The sequence below is a fragment of the Galleria mellonella genome, unplaced genomic scaffold (assembly GCF_026898425.1).
Source record: "Galleria mellonella isolate WM207_F2 unplaced genomic scaffold, CSIRO_AGI_GalMel_v1 utg300, whole genome shotgun sequence".
In the NCBI taxonomy this organism is placed as follows: Eukaryota; Metazoa; Arthropoda; class Insecta; order Lepidoptera; family Pyralidae; genus Galleria; species Galleria mellonella.
Genome location: NW_026442068.1, coordinates 231,747 through 250,406, shown reverse-complemented (window position 1 = coordinate 250,406; position 18,660 = coordinate 231,747). Strand labels below are relative to the sequence as shown.

The following is an 18,660-nucleotide window of genomic DNA, read 5'->3' as shown; positions in this document are numbered from 1 at the left end:
GCCCCCTGTGTTGTAAAAAAAAAAAAAAAAAAAAAAAAAACATGCATGGGCGTATTTTAGAATATTTCCTAGGTGGTAGTCTCATAAAAGGTGCATATGTACTTTGAGACATGTCTTTGCGACCTTTGCTTGCATCTTAGGGTGAGTAATAAACAATTTTTGAGTTGGGAACGGTCAACCTTGCTTTCCTTTCTAAATACGCCTATATTTACATGAGCTCTATTATTATTATGTAAGAACTAATATAGCGTGAGAATTGATAATTTGCTAATTTATTTTTATGTAAATATTCACTTTCGTTTATTTAATCAGCTGAAAAATTGCAACTGTAACATTTGTATTGTGAATCGTGAACGCAACTTTTAAAGCGACCAGTGTATGGTGAACTTTTTAGTTCGTAAGTGTTACTATTGCATTATATGAACACAAGGGTGAGTGGGCTGGCGGTGGCAGGTCTTTACTCGGTAGATTGCACCAGTTAATATCACGGATTAACATTTACACATGCGGCCAGCGGTGGGCAGAGACTGTCGCGAGAGGACAAGTGACCGTGCAGTCGTATTTCGCGCACCGACCGGCCTCCGCGTACCCGAACGAACGCACGCTCACAACGTAACACACGCTGCCCGCCAACTATTCAAATTTTGAACTGTCACGTTCGAAATCAGTTCGATAAATTATTTTTCTTAATTGTTATCCGTGTGCACTCGCGCGGAAAGTGTCCAAAACGCTCGCGACACTAGCCAGTGTCCGGATTGCATCGGGGCCGTTGACATCGACTCAGTGATACGGGACTCGATCTATCAGAATTTTGAATTAATTTTCGAACATGTCGCATATTGGCGGGAAGTGTGTGTTGTGTTGATGAAGTCTTATTTAACTGCAGTGAAGGTGATACCAGGTGTTAACACCCATTAGTGATAGCTGGAACGATGGTGGATTCGACATAATATTATTTAATGTTTTGTCAGACTGCAACTGAAGTCATTTGAGAATTATTGAAGGTAAGTGGCACGGTCCAATTTTTGCATAATTACACTTTTAAAGTTACACAATGATTAAGTTATTTTTCGCTTTCTAAATATTCGACCATGAGTGTTGCTAGAGTCACGATTAATCTGATTAACTTTTTACACTGAGAAAATTTTATCGGTTAATTATTGACCAGTGTTGGTTTGTTCATTGAACACCTTAAACTGGTGCACAAGAACTCGTTTTATGAAAGTAAATCCGTGTAAAACTGCGGACAGTTGTGCCTATCTACTTACATTGCAGTTACGACATTTCACTCTATCTGCAACTAAAAGAAATTTCATTTCATCTAATTGTCATTAATTATGCAATTTACGTTAGATTAAGTGTAATCTTTAGTGTTTAGATTAAAATGTAATGTGGTGAGTAGTATTGAGCCAGTGAAATGCTCGGTTATTTCATTTAAGAATAATGACGTTATCATAATGTTAGAAACGTTAAATTACATCACAGTAATTTTCACTTTCTTTGAAAAACGGAATTGAATGTAATAAAATTGTCTATTAATTTTTCGAGCTTGAAACTATTAAAAATATAAGAAAATAATACTTGGTATAGATATTAGAGTTTTATAACTTGACCAAAGTCGTGTCTGTGTTTCATAAATCAAAAGTTTAGATGAGAGAAAAGTTAAACTTTGTGTATTTGGTGGGATACATTCTTAAGTAAATTTTTACGATAAGATTTTTTATTTATATTTTACCATAAAACCAAAATAACAAGCAGATATACCGAAAATCACAGATGCTTGTCTGGAATGCCATATATTCTGCTTATTTTGTATAATAATATTAATAAATAAAAACAATTAATTATAATTAAAACTAGCGTCTAATCCCAGAATATTATGTACTATAAGTACCTATATTCCATTTGGTCAAGAGTTCCCGAAACTAGCGTGACAGGAAATTGTATGAAGCAAGAGGTACATATAAAGATTTTGACACTTTGTTCTCTTTGCATTTCCTTTGTAAGGAACTTGGCAGAAGATAAATTAATATATGAATAATAAATATAATAATAATTTAGATTTTAAAATTACTTTTATTAAAATAATAAAATATGTTTACAAAGCGCTGACCACTAGCATTTATATAACCTTGAGATCGAAATAGTACAAGTATTATGACTGAATTTCCCTTTTTTTCCAAGTTACTTCATTAAACGTCCTTGTCTGAGTTCGGCCTAAAATAGTTTATTATTGACTAATAGATGTTACTGATAACAGAAATAGATTCTTGTTGAAATACGAGATTCTGTTATATTAAATATGTATTTATAAAATATACTTAATATAATGAAACACACGGCTTATATAAAAGCCGTATAGGTTCTGGCATAGAATAGGCCACCACTTCCTTTCCTGTGAATCGAAAAGGCAACCAAGGGAGCTTATGTTGGAGGGATGGGCAGCAGCGTTCTTTTTAAAATATCACCTAAAGCCAAACTGCAGCTGCCAAGCCGCTTGCCAAGCGTGGAAACTACCTACGAAAATTCCTTTTACGGGGGAGGCTATGTTCAGCATTGGATAGTTAACGACTGATACAGCATATATATATAAAGTCACTTTTACTGCTAATTCTAACTCTTTTTTTATTTACCCTTCAGTACAAAAAATACGTGCATTTTTGACTATACGTCGACATCTCTCTCGATAAATATAATAATTTTAATAAATATTTCTGTCAGTTTCATATGAGATTACAGTTGCAAGCATATTTTTTTTTTGGTATTTTTAAACATCTGTAAGAAATTTCGCATTTCTATAAGTCATAGAATTTACTCCATAATTAACGTGAGTAAACTTTTTGGAAAATAACAATTTAAGATCGTGTTACAAAAAAAAAGTTGAAATTATGACAAAACCAATTTTTTTATTTCCAATTAAACCATTGACCCGATTTTGATAGTTTCCATTACACCAATCTGTAAGAATCCTCATCTTTCAGATAAAAAAAAAACCAAATCAAGGTTTATAACTAACAGAGTTATGAAGTAACGAACATAAGACAATACAACCGAATTGAGACTTTCCTTCTTTTAGAAGTCAATTGAAAATCAGTTTATTATAATCATTTAAAACACACGCAGCAACAAAAAGAAAATCTAACGAATTGGGAGCATCTTTCGTTTTTAATAAAAAAAAAATAAAAAAAAATATCATTTACTTTTCTACCTATGCCGACGATTTGAGCAAATTACACGGTGTAATACGAAATAATCTAGTCCACTTTTGTCGAAAACCACACAGCCATAAAGAAATAACCAAAGACAGATAATGCCGGTGTTGCCTCAAAGTATTGTTGATGTGTGGCTTTTGGTATAATATCATAATTTAACGTAAACCTTTCATAACGTACGGTTACCATAGATACGTAATATTAAGGTTCTGTGAGGCTTACGACTTTCTATTTTTAACTGTACAATTTTAGCCTATATCTATCTACTTTTAGATGTAGCCCTTCCCAATGTCTTCTGGCATGTGCGATCCTCTATTATTCACACTTGGGGTCATAAATTATCGGTCCTTTTCATTGGGGAGTTCATACGTATAAGTTACTACGTCCAGCAAGTTGATTTGTGACTGTGGAATTTGAATGAATGAATGAATGAATAAAAATGTATTTCAATAAAACCATAACATTTACATATACTTAGATTATAAGTAATAACAAATTTAAAAAAAAAATTTTGAAGAATTTCTGGAAGGATTTTTGTAAGTTACAGGATTTTGGGAGAATGGAGAAGTTGTAACTATATGGAAGGGTGTAAGTCACGACAGTGAAAGCTGTGATCTCTGAGGTTAGGTTGAGGTGAGGTTGCAATATTAAAATTCATAAATAGACAATAGCGAACCTTATTTGGCTAATAGCCTGTTATAAGTGCAAGTTGCGTTCAGCCTTCGTATCGATTCGATCGAGTGAGATAGAAAGTAAATTCGTGCACGTTGTCGCGCTACCGGCTGTGTGCGCGTGCGCACTGCAGTGCGCTGTTCAATTCCTTTTACAATAGCTAAAGTTTGCTTTAAACAAATATACAGCATTATTGTACGATAACCTCCGTGGCATAGTAGTGAGCATATTGACTTGCGTAAATGGGGTCCCGGGTTCGATTTTCAGTCGAGACAATTTAGGAAATGATTTTTTTTGGATTAGGGTCTGTGTGTACTTAACACAACTTGTATAACAATCCTAGCTTGAGGATAAGTCCATTGGTGTCATTGCGGATCATTTGTTATTTTAATTAAGTTTTAATTATATTATATATATATAAGTACATTTCTATGCGTCTTAGTATGGCAAACAAGCTGATAGGCGATCTGATGGAAAGTGGTAACCATCGCCTTAAAACACGAGTATTACCATGGACATAACAGAGTATACTGTTTCGCCCATGATACCCCGTATGCGTTGCTATGTTATTTTGCATTTTGGTTTATAACAAAATTAAGATAAGAAAAAGATAGTAGAAATGATTATATATCCGTATCTTCTCAAAAGTGGCACGGATATATTTTAAAAAAGTAGACAAATTGAGAGCTGACTTTCTTAGAGTCTAGTAAAAATATAAAAAAATAAAAATGTTAATTTATTTAGTTACAAATTGCAGTGAAAATATTCTTCAATTTCTCTCACGATTCTCGATAGCAACTAATATGAATGGCATGTCAATTGAAATCTATACTAATACTAATATAATAATATTAATATAATAATATTAATATTATTATAAAGAGGAAAGATTTGTTTGTTTGTTTGTAATTGATAAACTCAAAAACTAGTCAACCGATTTTAAAAATTCCTTCACCTATAGAAAGCTATTTTATCACGTGTAATACGAGAAGTATTATTAGTTATTTTTAGAAAATTAAAGATTTTTTATCTATTTACTGTGTAAAGCTGAGGCAAATTACTAGTAAGTAGTAAAATGAGTGGACCCAAATTAAAAAAAAAAAACATTTATGTCTATCTGTCTTAGAGTATTAACTTAAAAACTGGTTAAGGTATATTGTATTAAGACCAGAATCGTTATAAATTGTATATTATTTTCGAAAATTCTGCTTACCCGTGTGAAGCTAGAATAAATTTAGAGTATCAGGAATGGTATCCATGAGGGGCATCTTGGGCGACACAGTATAGAGTATACTCTGTTATGTCTATAACACATGTCTATAGGCGACGGTTTCCATTTCCCATTAACTGGACCGCCAGCTTGTTTGCTATTGTAACTTGCATAAAAAACATTTATCTGATTTTAAAAATTATTTCATTTATAGAAGAAAGCTAGATTATCAGAGATAAAATTGTATTTTAATAAAAAGAAAACCGCGCGAAGCCAGAACGGATTACTAGTTTCAAATAAAAGAAATTATACGTCAGCCATGTTTGGCTGACAGTTTGAACTGTTATTTTTCTTGTTTAATACATGGACATGATCTAAAAATAGACAAAAATAAATTTGCTAGCATTAAAAATTGTTACTAATATAATATTATAAATGTGAAAGTGAGTTTGTTTATTTCTTACTTGTTAGCAACTTAATGGCTTAACGAATTATTATGAAATTTGGTATATAGATATAACATGACCAGAAGTCTCATTTTGAACGGGAACTGTCCCTTTTTATAATTACGAGTCCCGCTGTCTTCGAAACTTGGAACAAAAATATGTCCCGTTTTCGGAAACCGCGCGAAAATTTAAGTAGACTTTTTAGTCTACGACGAAGTTGATAATTAAGGTGAATATAAAAAAAATGTCAAGAGTTTCATTATTACTTAAAATCTTCACCAGCTATATTAAAGCAAATTTGTTTCTTTGATAAATATAAATATTCAATTTATATTTTTTAAATCGTAACTTTTAAGCTAACTTTTTCTGAATAAATAACTTTAAAAAAGTATTTTATTTTTTCATTGAGTACCTGTTAATTGACTTAAATAAACCATTGTCACGTTTTGAGTCAAAGAATATATATTCACGTTAAGGTTGGATAAGAAACTTTTTATTCCGGTCAGTAAACTTTTTTTTTATACAACTTTGAATGGCAAACAAGCTGACGGCCCACCCGATGGAAAGTGGTAACCGTCGCCTATAGACATGAACAGTACCATGGACATAACAGAGTATACTGTTTCGCCCATGATACCTCCCATGTCTTGCCATTCCTGAGGACTCAGGTGTTATTCGTCTGTATCCAGTAAATTCACGCCATATCCCATCCTTCAAACCGAAACACAGTCATGCAAACACAACTGCTTCACGGTTGAAAAACGAATGGGACAGAGGTACCCAAGCAATCGACTTTTGTACAGTCTTCCTTTGGTCACGTGGACAAGACAGTATTTATATATAATATGATATTTAAAGAAAAGATAAAAATCATGCTGTATAACTGTTATCGAAATTCATCAGCTTCATAAATATTTCTAAGCGCTCGAGAAAGTGTCAGTAATGGAGTTTTGATATGAACTACTTGGAAAAAAAATTCAAAAAATGGTCTTGTAATGAGTTATTACGGGGACAGCGGCGAGCGGCGCGCATTAGTTGACGGTCCATAGAAAAGACATCAACGAGATTACGTCAGGTAATGATTACTGGGCATAAAGGTTTGTTTTGTAGGTATACCATATTATCTTTTACTTACCTAGGTGTTATCTTGCGGAAGTTTATATCATTAATTATATAATTAGAGCTTTTAATATACCACTAACTTGCATCTAGTACAGAAGTCATTGCTTCATATAACGAGCTTCTACTATTTTTAATGATGTATGGTAGGAGTGATAATGAAATTGATATATTTAATACATAGTAGCAACAATTATATAAGAAAAACTATCTAAAATTATTCATTCGATGATTTTAAAGATGTTTAACTTGTATTGAAACTAAATTATAACTGTCCAGTCACTCTAACAGGAATAACAAATTTCTTCAGATCGATCCATATGGGGACATAGTTAAGCAATTCTGTGTCTTACTGTTTTGTTTTAATTAATGTATTTGTACACATATTACTTATCTTGATTGTAACTAATTCAATTTTTGTATTTAGTAGCTTTTAATTTGCTTCTTGCTGTCATAAATACATATTCAATTATTAAGTTATTATAGCTGTAAGCTTCCCTTATAATCCCTAATAACTTCTATTTATTTCTCCGGGCGTTTTTGTGTATTTTTGAAGGATTAGCGAGTGATCAAGTATTATTACTATAAACCTAATAGTCTATCCTAGGCTTTTAAAAAGATAACAGACTTCAGTGTGAAGTGAGACTCAGACTTTAGATTTCAATTTAGATCCAAATGTGGGTCAAGTTCCAACGAAGCTGTAATATCGTGTAGAAAGTGGATTAATAACTGGTTTTGTGGATGCATTCGCGAATTCGGTTCATTATATAAAGATACAGTAAAATATTGACAATATTATAGTTAGTGATTTATTTTAGGACGAGGTGCTTCTAATACTAGTCGTGTGAGAATATCGCCCTCTGACGATATTAATTTCTAATCATGATTGGTTCGAAACACGAAGCAAGTAACAATGATTTATCTTATTTCGATAATAACATTATTAAATTACACTATAAATTATAGATTTTTACCATTTTTTTCAATGTATTATTTTATTGTATAATTTAAATATTGAAAAATACTAAATAATCATTTACTTTTACGTGTATTGAGTACTCGTAAGATACGTCCTATTTAGATTAATGTATTAACTAAATGTAAAATTCGATACCATATTATCATATTAGCCGTTAACTATTCACTGGTGAACAGATGCCTTCCCCTTGGGGGGGTTTTGCTAGTAGTTGCCACGCTTGGCTTGTGGGTTGGTAATCGCTGTTTGGCTTTGATGATGTTTTAAGATGGACGCTGCTATTTCTCGACTATTAATTTCTCTTAAATACTCTTGGGAAAGAAAGGAGTAGCCCATTCTATGCCGGGACCATATGATTAGAAATTCTATAATAAAATGATTATTTTTTATGTACGAAGATATTTTGATTAAAAACAATATATATATATATATATATATATATATATATATATATATATATATATATATATATATATATATATATATATATATATATATATATATATATATATATATATATATATATCGTTACCGGATTGTAGGTATTATTACAGAATGGTAAATACAGAAAAAAGTTAAAACACGCTTCTGTTTACCTATATTAATAATTTATTAAAAGTAACTCAATAAGCGTAAGATATTTTCGTGCGATGTAACCAACATTTCGAAAACTTTCACGTATTTTAAAAATAAATAAATGATACATATTCATACCTAAAATATCACATTTACAAGTTAATAACTTTGTTTTGCAGTGATCTCTACATTTCCGCTGTAGGATTTCTAAATGCTAATTTCAAGTTTTTACAACTATTGAACTATTGATGAAATTTTAGCTCTTGTAATCGATGGGAATAACAAATCTGTTTTTTTTTATACAACTTAGAATGGCAAACAAGCTGACGGCCCACCTGATGGAAAGTGGTAACCGTCGCCTATAGACATGAGCAGTACCATGGACATAACAGAGTATACTGTTTCGCCTATGATACCCCCCATGTCTTGTTTAAAAATACTTTTAAAAGTAAGCTTTTGTAGCCCATCATTAGACTCTGGAGATATTAAACGAGTCCAAACATGCTGATTTATTTGCATAGTCTAAGAGTTTCTACGGCCACTTTCCGTGTTTATTATTAGATCAGTTCATCTGTATCCTAATATTATATATATGTATGTATAAATACATAACAATAATATGTAATAAATATTATATATATATTATTATAATATAATTCGTATACAACAACAAAAAAATATAAATTTATTGTCACCAAACTTATATACACGTAATAATGTCAAATTTTAGCGCAACCTCTAGCAAGTGATTAAAAATAGGTTACAAATTTCGAACAAAAAGACTAAATATCAAGTAAACAAGTTAAATAAAGGATTGTAAAAAATACTGCATGTACTTTTTCAAGCCAACTACTAACGTATATGACAGGAAATAACAGGCTCGCTTTCATATGTATATTGTGTAGTCGACGCACGTATTACTAGAGATACGTTACTTTATATATATAGGTACAATGAACTCCAGAAATATTGATACATTACAATATAGATTTCACTACCAGGATTTTTTTTTTTAAAACATTTGAGTTTATATTATTATGTTCATATAATATGAACTGGTTGAAAATTATAAATGAAGGTACTAAACTTGAAAAAAAAATATTTTGATGATGAAAGATCTAGTACTGAGGGATATTTATTATACACTAGTTATATCCCCCGGTTTGGCTCGCGTTAGTAAGTAAATAAAGTATCCCATATACGTATTTAGAGTATAATCTTCTCGGATACCAAATTTAATCTTTGTGTTTTATCATTTATTTATTTAATATTTTTTTATTTACAGTAATTTTTACGTCGTAAGTGTAATAAAATAATAAATATCTATGCAAATATGAGAGATGAGCTAAAAACTGTAGAAAGCTTCAATTTAGAAATTGGTAATAAATCGATAATAATCGATAATTAAACGAAAAATAACAAAATATGTAGATTTGCGTTAAGTTTGTAATTTTTACCCAAATAATAGTTTACACACATAGTTTACACAGATCATGACTTGGTTATAGAACGTACAAAGCAGACAAAAACCAATTTTTATATTGTTTCTATATAGAAACAATATATATAGATATGGAAATATTTCCATATCTAAATGTCGAAATAATAAATATATATGCAACCGTCCGACCGATCCATGCATCATCATCATCATCGTTACAAACTGTTAAGTAACTTAAAGTAACTTTTTAACTTTTGTAAGTTAAAGTCAAGTAACTTGTCTTTAACTTGCAAAAACAAATTAAGATTTCAATAAGTTAACACGTATACATTTTGAAAGTAATTTAAATTAATAAAAACATAAATACTTTAAGATTTTGTTCTGCGTAGAAAATATCTTGAATCGGCGCTAAACTTGTATGTAAGCAATCCTTACAAATATTATAAATGTGAAAAGAAGTTTGTTTGTCTTTTTATTACCTCTTAGTGCCTTGAGGGCTTAATAAATTACTTTAAAATTTGATATATACTTACTATATGGTACAAAGATATAAACTACTTTTTACCACAATCAATGAACATAACGTATAGGCAATAGGAGCTTAGTATATGCTGTGCTACATGGCATATAGTATAAGCTATGTGCTAGATTTATAGTAGGTGGGTACGATTACTTCATTTAGGTACACAATTACACATGCATTTAACGTTTACTTAGCTTTTAATAATACCTATGTGCCGAGTCTTGCAGGCATTTTCTTTTTACAAACATTAGTGGACCATATTTGACCTGACATTCGTGTCAAAATTATAAAAATGTCGCTCTTTTGAAGTTCCTCGATCGACTTCGTCAAGCAGACGAAGTCGCGGGTAAAATTTATCAAACTTTATAAATAGCATAAATAATCATCGAAAATTATGACGTTAATTCGTCATATATATCACGTAACATACAATGATGTAGAAATGACAATCAGCTCTATTTTAAAAGTCCATTAAAGACAAAAATTCACACCATTGAAACGCAAAACATATTTCATTAAGTGTATACTTTTACCAAGAACAAAGCGCCGAAATAAAATCTCACATCTTGTAATCTAACAATTTAATTAGAATTAAATCTAGATACATCTTAAAGATATGGAAAACGACAATGGATTTTGTGACTTATTACAAGTCGGTAAGGTCAGTATTTTCACAATATTCGACATGTACAAAAGAGTTTCTAACTGTAATAGTTCAATGATCGGAATTAGTTTACTACACATGTATTAACATATCAATGACACTTTCGATTTTTATAGTAACGTAACAGAAGTGACCGCACGCAGTGAGTCCAGTATACGGTTACTGTAAAATGCTAATGCGGTAAATTATAATAAACTAGTAAGTAATCCGGTTACGCATGGGTAGATAGAATTTTCGAAAATAATATATTACCTATGTTAATTCGCTGACAATGGTGTTTTCTAAAGGTGAAAGAATTAAAAAAATCGTTCAGTAGTTTTTGAGATTGTCAATTATAAACGAGCAAACGAACAATCAAATTTTTCTTCTTTGTAATATCAGTGTATACTAACTAACCCGACAAATATTGTTTTGTATGTTACCGCCATCTATGGGATCTATTTTTTCTTGCTTTACTATAATCGGTGCAGCAGTTTTGGAGATTACGGTGAGCGAACATCGCGATAAGGGATTTTTAACTGTTTAGATATAAAAATAACATTTCTTCACATAAAAAAATAGCAGCTTCAGTCTTTTCAAAATATATATATATATATATATATATATATATATATATATATATATATATATATATATAGAGATACGTTACTTTATATATATAGGTACAATGAACTCCAGAAATATTGATACATTACAATATAGATTTCACTACCAGGATTTTTTTTTTTAAAACATTTGAGTTTATATTATTATGTTCATATAATATGAACTGGTTGAAAATTATAAATGAAGGTACTAAACTTGAAAAAAAAATATTTTGATGATGAAAGATCTAGTACTGAGGGATATTTATTATACACTAGTTATATCCCCCGGTTTGGCTCGCGTTAGTAAGTAAATAAAGTATCCCATATACGTATTTAGAGTATAATCTTCTCGGATACCAAATTTAATCTTTGTGTTTTATCATTTATTTATTTAATATTTTTTTATTTACAGTAATTTTTACGTCGTAAGTGTAATAAAATAATAAATATCTATGCAAATATGAGAGATGAGCTAAAAACTGTAGAAAGCTTCAATTTAGAAATTGGTAATAAATCGATAATAATCGATAATTAAACGAAAAATAACAAAATATGTAGATTTGCGTTAAGTTTGTAATTTTTACCCAAATAATAGTTTACACACATAGTTTACACAGATCATGACTTGACTTATATATATATATATAGTTTGGAAGTAATTGAACTATGATTGCACAATCACATGCCTGTCAGTACAAGTTGATTTTGCTTCGCAATTAGCAGTTTATTTACTCTGCCAACACAACAAAAGTGGATGTATCAATTGTCATGAAATTAATACAAGACTAAAAACATAATAACTTTAACAAAATAAATAAAGCATATAAATTAGTAAAATTATATTATTAAATTTGTAGTTTACTTAATTGCTAATTAAAATAATAATCTTTAAAACTAAAATAATTTTAAAATAAATATAGTGTACGTATTATAAATATTACTACACGTAGTAACACTTACGATATTATTTACATGTACATGTATTCAGTTTCACTACTTATAGTATATGTATTTAGCATCTAAATTAGATTATTTTTCTCATTTAACAATCGGGTTCCTATAATTATGAGACTGTTGTAGTATTTTGTTTACATTCCAATACTCGAGACAACATCCCGAAACATCGTGTCAGTCATCGGATTAGCATACAAAAGAATCAGTGTTACAACCTTGCCCTGTCCTATTGTTAATTGATATGTCAAACGTGTTATCACAATTATTGTTTGAAGTTCAAGTTATTCACTTTTAAGCGACTTTAATAAGAAGGAAGTTCTCAATTTGTCTGTATTATTATTAATTTATCACGTTACATGATACATTTGTAATTTTAAAGCATTTTTGATACTTTTATATGCAATCGATAGGATTCTACTTGCGTGTGACTTATTTCATATTTATTTTGTCATAAATGTTTTTTTTTATTTGAAGCAAAATTTTATATTAATTTATATTTTTTATTAGTTTTTCCAGGAAAGGGCAAAGTTAAGTAGTCAAATCTTTTAATTTGTATGAGAGATGAGTTAAAAACTGTAGAAAGCCTTAATTTATAAATTGGTAATAAACCGATAATAATCGATAGTTACACGAAAAATAACAAAATAAATTTGTATTAAGTTTGTAATTTTTACCCAAATTATAGTTTAACAGATCATGAGTTGGTTATAGAACGTACAAAACAGACAAAAACTAATTCCATATTGTTTCTATATTTCCATATCTTAATGTCGATCTGTTATCTCAAACTGGCAATAACATGTACGGCTCAAAAGTCCGCCAATTTTATTCTGCAAACCACAATCAAGGTCGAAGGATGTCGATAAATGTATGTGTTCATACATTAATTTCATTGTGCATTAAAGTCGGAAGCTAGAATTGGCACGCTTCGCGGATTCGGTCAAGGCGTGGCTAGTTTGGCATTAGGATTATTCGATAGATACGAATCTATCTTCAATGCATTATTTTAATACAGGTTTAATCGTAAAGGGTTACTAAGCTGAAATTCAATATTCTGATAGTATTTGTAACACTGAACAATTTTCCCCAATAAATAAATTCGAAATATTGAAATAATTTTTGAAATTTCTATACAAGTTACACAATATGAGCGGTAGAATAAATAATTTAAGATTTTTGACTATTTTTTTGAGACTAATTAAATATAAACGTATGTATTTTATTTCTAAGTTACTTCAAAAACTACGAAGAGGGTTGTCTAAAAGTGACCATTACCATAATATTTTGCTATATGTTAATAAGTCTATCAGATAAGAACATTTATATTAGAATGAAATACAATTCTTTAATACGAAAATACACTATTAGAAGAAAAAATTATATAAAAAGCATGAAGATATATAAAGGAAATGCATAGGAAGGGGATAACTGAAGAAAATTTGGACTCTATGAAAGATGATATGCATAAAAGAGGATTGAGACTATATGTGACGGTTGATAGAGATATGTGAAAAAGGAGAACAAACTGTACCGACCTTAAATATACGTGAAATGACAAGATAATAATGGTGTACAGACAACAATGAAATGTTAATAATATAATTGCAAGCGTTAAAAGAGTTCATGGCGAGTCTAAAACTGTCACGTAATTCCCCAATTAACACCATCACGCACAAATATCTTGTATAAATACATAGTATATGTATTTAATTACTAAATTAGTAAGCGTTAGAAGCGGGACGGTGAGGAAGTCAGTAAATATTGTAATAAGGCATTGAATTTTTTCCCTTTGCGTGCATTCGTTTGTAATATCGTGACAAATGTACGGATTCGTGATAAAGGAGTTTTTACCGGTGATTTCGTCCACGTAACCGGGTGTATTTACTGAGTGGGATAAACAGTAGTCAAATTTCATGAAAATTGTTGTGTCGATGAGGCGCTATGGATTAATAAATTTATTAAAGAAACAAATTTATTAAAGAATTATTAAAGAAACAAATTTATTAGAGGGAGGTTTCATACAAAATCATGGGTGCTTTTATCCCATTCATATTTTTATCGTGAAATAGTTGTAATTTTATGGATTTGAAGGTTGTGATATCAATAAGTATATAGGCATCCATAGGCTACAGTAACCGTTTACTACCAGACGGGCTATATGTTTCTACGCTATCTTTGTGGTATATGTAAAAAAAGTATATTGCTTGGTTCAAGATTTTCATAACTCATTCTTTCTGGAAAAAGTGTGTACCTAATTTTTTTTTAATTCCAATTTGTAATAAGTGTTTATTTATATTTATTAGCTTTAATTTATTAAATACTAGCTCTTAATCGCGATTTCGTTCACGTGACCGTGATATGATTACTGATTAGAATAAAAAATGGCTTATATCGTTTTTCATTCCATACAGTATGTTTATATTAAATTTCATAGGAATTGGTTAAATAGTTAAGGCGCTATAAGGTAACAAACATACAAACTCACTTACACATTTACAAGTGATATACGGAGGATTTAAAAGGTGAATACCAAAACAACCACATGAGATTTGGTAAAAATTAAAAATGTAGGCCACCAAACAAAACACCGTATCTGATACGCTGTTCAAACTACAACTGGTACAACACATTACTATTCTAAAATTTTACACAATTGGCTACGCAATACAACACAATTAATTTGCAATAGCTCGTACCAAGTGCTCGACATAGTATACGGAAGTACAGATATTGGGATTGTTATACTGCATGTATTTTGGCTGTGTCTTGTGATATCTCAGATTTCATGTTTTCCTTCAAATTAAACTTGGCTGCTGCTAGGTAGCTCAGGACTGTTCTTTATGGCAGTCTGTGGGAGGGTTATGTTCAGCAGTGGACAGATAATGGCTGAAACTGTTATGATGAAACAAACTCTCGAATGCAATTGTAAAGACATAGTCAGAGGTATTTAGTTGACCTCAATTTCAAATTAATATTTAATATATATCTTACATTATATAGATAGAGTGTCGAAGATCAAAATTGTGTCAAAATTTTGTGTGCTAATTTGACGTTTGGATGACAATTTTTTTTTTAAATCCAAACAAAACGCGCATTTTAATCAGTGTCGCAAGTAATATCAGGTCGATTTTTTAATTTTAATTAGAAAATATTTTTTTCTGATATAATATAAATATACATATACATATATACATATTGTTTATTATCTATATATATATATATATATATATATATATATATATATATATATATATATATATATATGTAATAATTAAAATGGCGGTCATTTCCAATGATTTAGGAACAAAAACATATTTTATGTCTATACTAAGATATTAAACAAAGTAGTTAATTTTAAACTTTCGTGTTGTTTTTAATCAAAGTAAAATAAGTAAAGATAAGCATTATTACGAATCATTATGCACTGTATATCTTGTTCTTTCAAATATAGTTCTAAGAATTTTTATCGTTTATATATTTCAACTTTACAATATAATTTCTCCTATACAAATGTACATTATGGTAATTCCACTCACACAGACATGTATTAAAAAGTTGACCTGTGTTCGGTGAAGCATTTGTATAGTGACACTCTATCTATATAATTTAAGATCTCTACATTTCATTAATTCGAGTGTATAATATTTGAGACCTGACTCGAGAGAAGATGGCTTTTGGTTCCGGTATAGAATAGGCCAACCCCTTCCTTTCTCGTGGGTGTCATAAGAGGCGAATAAGGGTGGGCGTGGGATGGATCGTAACACTCTTTTTAAAACATCTCTAAAGCCTAACTGCAGTTGTCAATTCGCCTGTTAAGCATGCAGCAACTACTGGCAAAACCCCCTAAGGGGGAGGCTTACGTTCGAGAGTGGACAGTTAATAGCTTTTAACTGTCCACTCTCGAATGTAATTTGATGATGATAACATTTGAATCACTTATCTATGTTTAAAATAAAATACATCTGAATTAAGAAGAACCTTTTTTAAGTCGGTTTGAAGCAATTCTCTTATAAAATTTAACTTTAGAAATTCTCATTATTAGTAGATATTTTAAAGTCCATATATATTAATTAAATAATCATGCTAATACCATATATTTATTACGTAGTTTACTACCTGCATAATGTTGCAGTTTATGCTTCTACTCTTACTATATTACTTGCAGCTGTTTAAATTAGAGACTTAGAGGTTGCAATTCATTATTAATCCTACTATTATAATAAATGCAAAAGTTTTTGAGAAAGGATGGATGTATGTTTGTTAATCTTATATAGAAAAATCTACTAAAAGGTTTTGAATGAAATATTATATATATGTATATAAGGAAAGGAATTAAACAAGCTTTTTTGTACTACTTTTTATATCTTAAATTAATCTTCCTTCTTCTTTTTCTAGGACAAGAATCCCTTGGGTATAGATGTCCTCCAACTTTAACCAATTATCTCTTTCCTTTGTTATTATTTCCCACTTTTTACCTGTAGCTATGACATCGTTACTCTATTGCTTCTTGGGTCGTCTTTTTCTTCTTTTTCCATTCGGGCCAGTCCACCTTGTTGCTTCTACAATATATGTAATTAAAAACATAAGATACTGCATATACTGATTGACGCGAAGCAATAGGATGCAGTTAATTGTTTATAAAATAATAACTGCATAATACTAATTTATTTTTGTATTTCTTCACAATCTTTAATATGGAACTAACACTACGGTGATGGAAAAAAACAAATGACAAAGAAAATTCAATTTAGCGATAGAGGCAAGGTCTTGTCACATTAAATTCTAATGTGCTGAGCAAAATGTACGACAACTTCATTAGGAATTATAGTCGTGAGTATATTTATTTAATTTTATTTTTAGCAAGACTTCAAATGCAATTCTATATTTAATACAGCAGTAAGTGAGGGCCTTATAAGTACTATAACTGTTACGGTGTACTTATATCGAGTTATAGATTATAAATTTATATGACCTTGCAACACGCTAGTTGACACGATTTATGCAGTACTCATATTGTAACAGTCAACTGTGAAACATAAAATTTAATACACTTCTAAATTCGTGCTAAACCTACATAAATAAGTTCATTGGAATAAGTTCAAATTAGATTATTGTTTACTATATATGATAACTAATAATAATAATAATAAATCTTTTATTTTCAGACATAACTATGTGGTAGTTTACAATCATTGCGTATATAATTTACTTTTAATTAATTACAATTCTTACATTATTATTTATACGTACAAACTATTACTATATTTTTAAACTATACATTAATAAATAAAATACAAATTTAAATAATTTTAATATAAACTATATTTTGTCGTCAGGTATGCAGTGAGGAATACTGTCTTTACAAATTAATAATTATTGATCTGATTTGAACTTATTATATTTATTTCATTTAATATTATTTTTTTGTAAAATAATTATTTGTAAGTATATATTTTATTTAATCTATATATTTCTAAGAATTCATAACAAACAAAATTAATAAAATATAATTCTCATTCCTAAATAAAATGAAATATATGTTATATATAAGTACAATAACTTGCCAAATATTGGTGTACTTAAACGATATACGTAATAGAAAGTGATTAAGTTGTGAAAGAACTTTATTCAAGGTAACTTGAAAATCTGTTTTTATTCTCAACCTTATTATTATGATACCGTACCTTTACATATACAGGGTGAGACTTAAAGAGAAAAGTGTTGTAATTGAGCGGTAATTTTTATGAAATTGAATAAAATATTGATAAGTTACCGAGAGAAATGTATTGCGATAAAAATAGAACCATCGTATATAATTATTTTAACGTTTTTAATAACTAATAATCACTACACTTACTTTATACTATATCTAGGCTGTATGATTCTTAATACTAAGATATTATCAGAGGGAGACTTTGTACAAAAGTCGATTGCTTGGGTACCTCTGTTCCATGCATGTTTCAACCGTGAAGCACTTGTGTTTGCATGGCAGTGTTTCGGTTTGAAGGGTGGGATATGGCGTAAATTTACTGGGTACAGAGGAATAACACCTGAGTCCTCAGGAATGGTAACGCATGGGGGGTATCATGGGCGGAACAGTATACTCTGTTATGTCTATGGTACTGCTCATGTCTATAGGCGACGGTTACCACTTTCCATCAAGTGGGCCGTCAGCTTGTTTGCCATTCTAAGTTGTATCAAAAAAAAATCTACTTATATTACTACTATTTACATTACCCTCCTTACTTCGACAATTGGGTAAAAACAATCCGAGACCTGA

The 18,660-nt window shown here is 29.9% G+C and overlaps 1 protein-coding gene across 3 annotated transcripts in view; it reads left to right on the top strand.

Annotated features, from left to right (window-relative positions):
• Positions 1 to 539: 539 nt before the first annotated feature.
• Positions 540 to 18,660, top strand: part of LOC113523454 (mucin-3A-like) — a 130,429-nt gene continuing 112,308 nt past the window's right edge. Inside the window, exon 1 of one of the 3 annotated variants that reach the window (XM_031907442.2) lies at positions 540 to 1,004. The gene's annotated coding sequence lies outside the window, so the exon portion shown is untranslated. The remainder of the gene's footprint in view (positions 1,005 to 18,660) is intronic. The other 2 variants (XM_031907439.2, XM_031907448.2) reach the window with 2 other exon arrangements.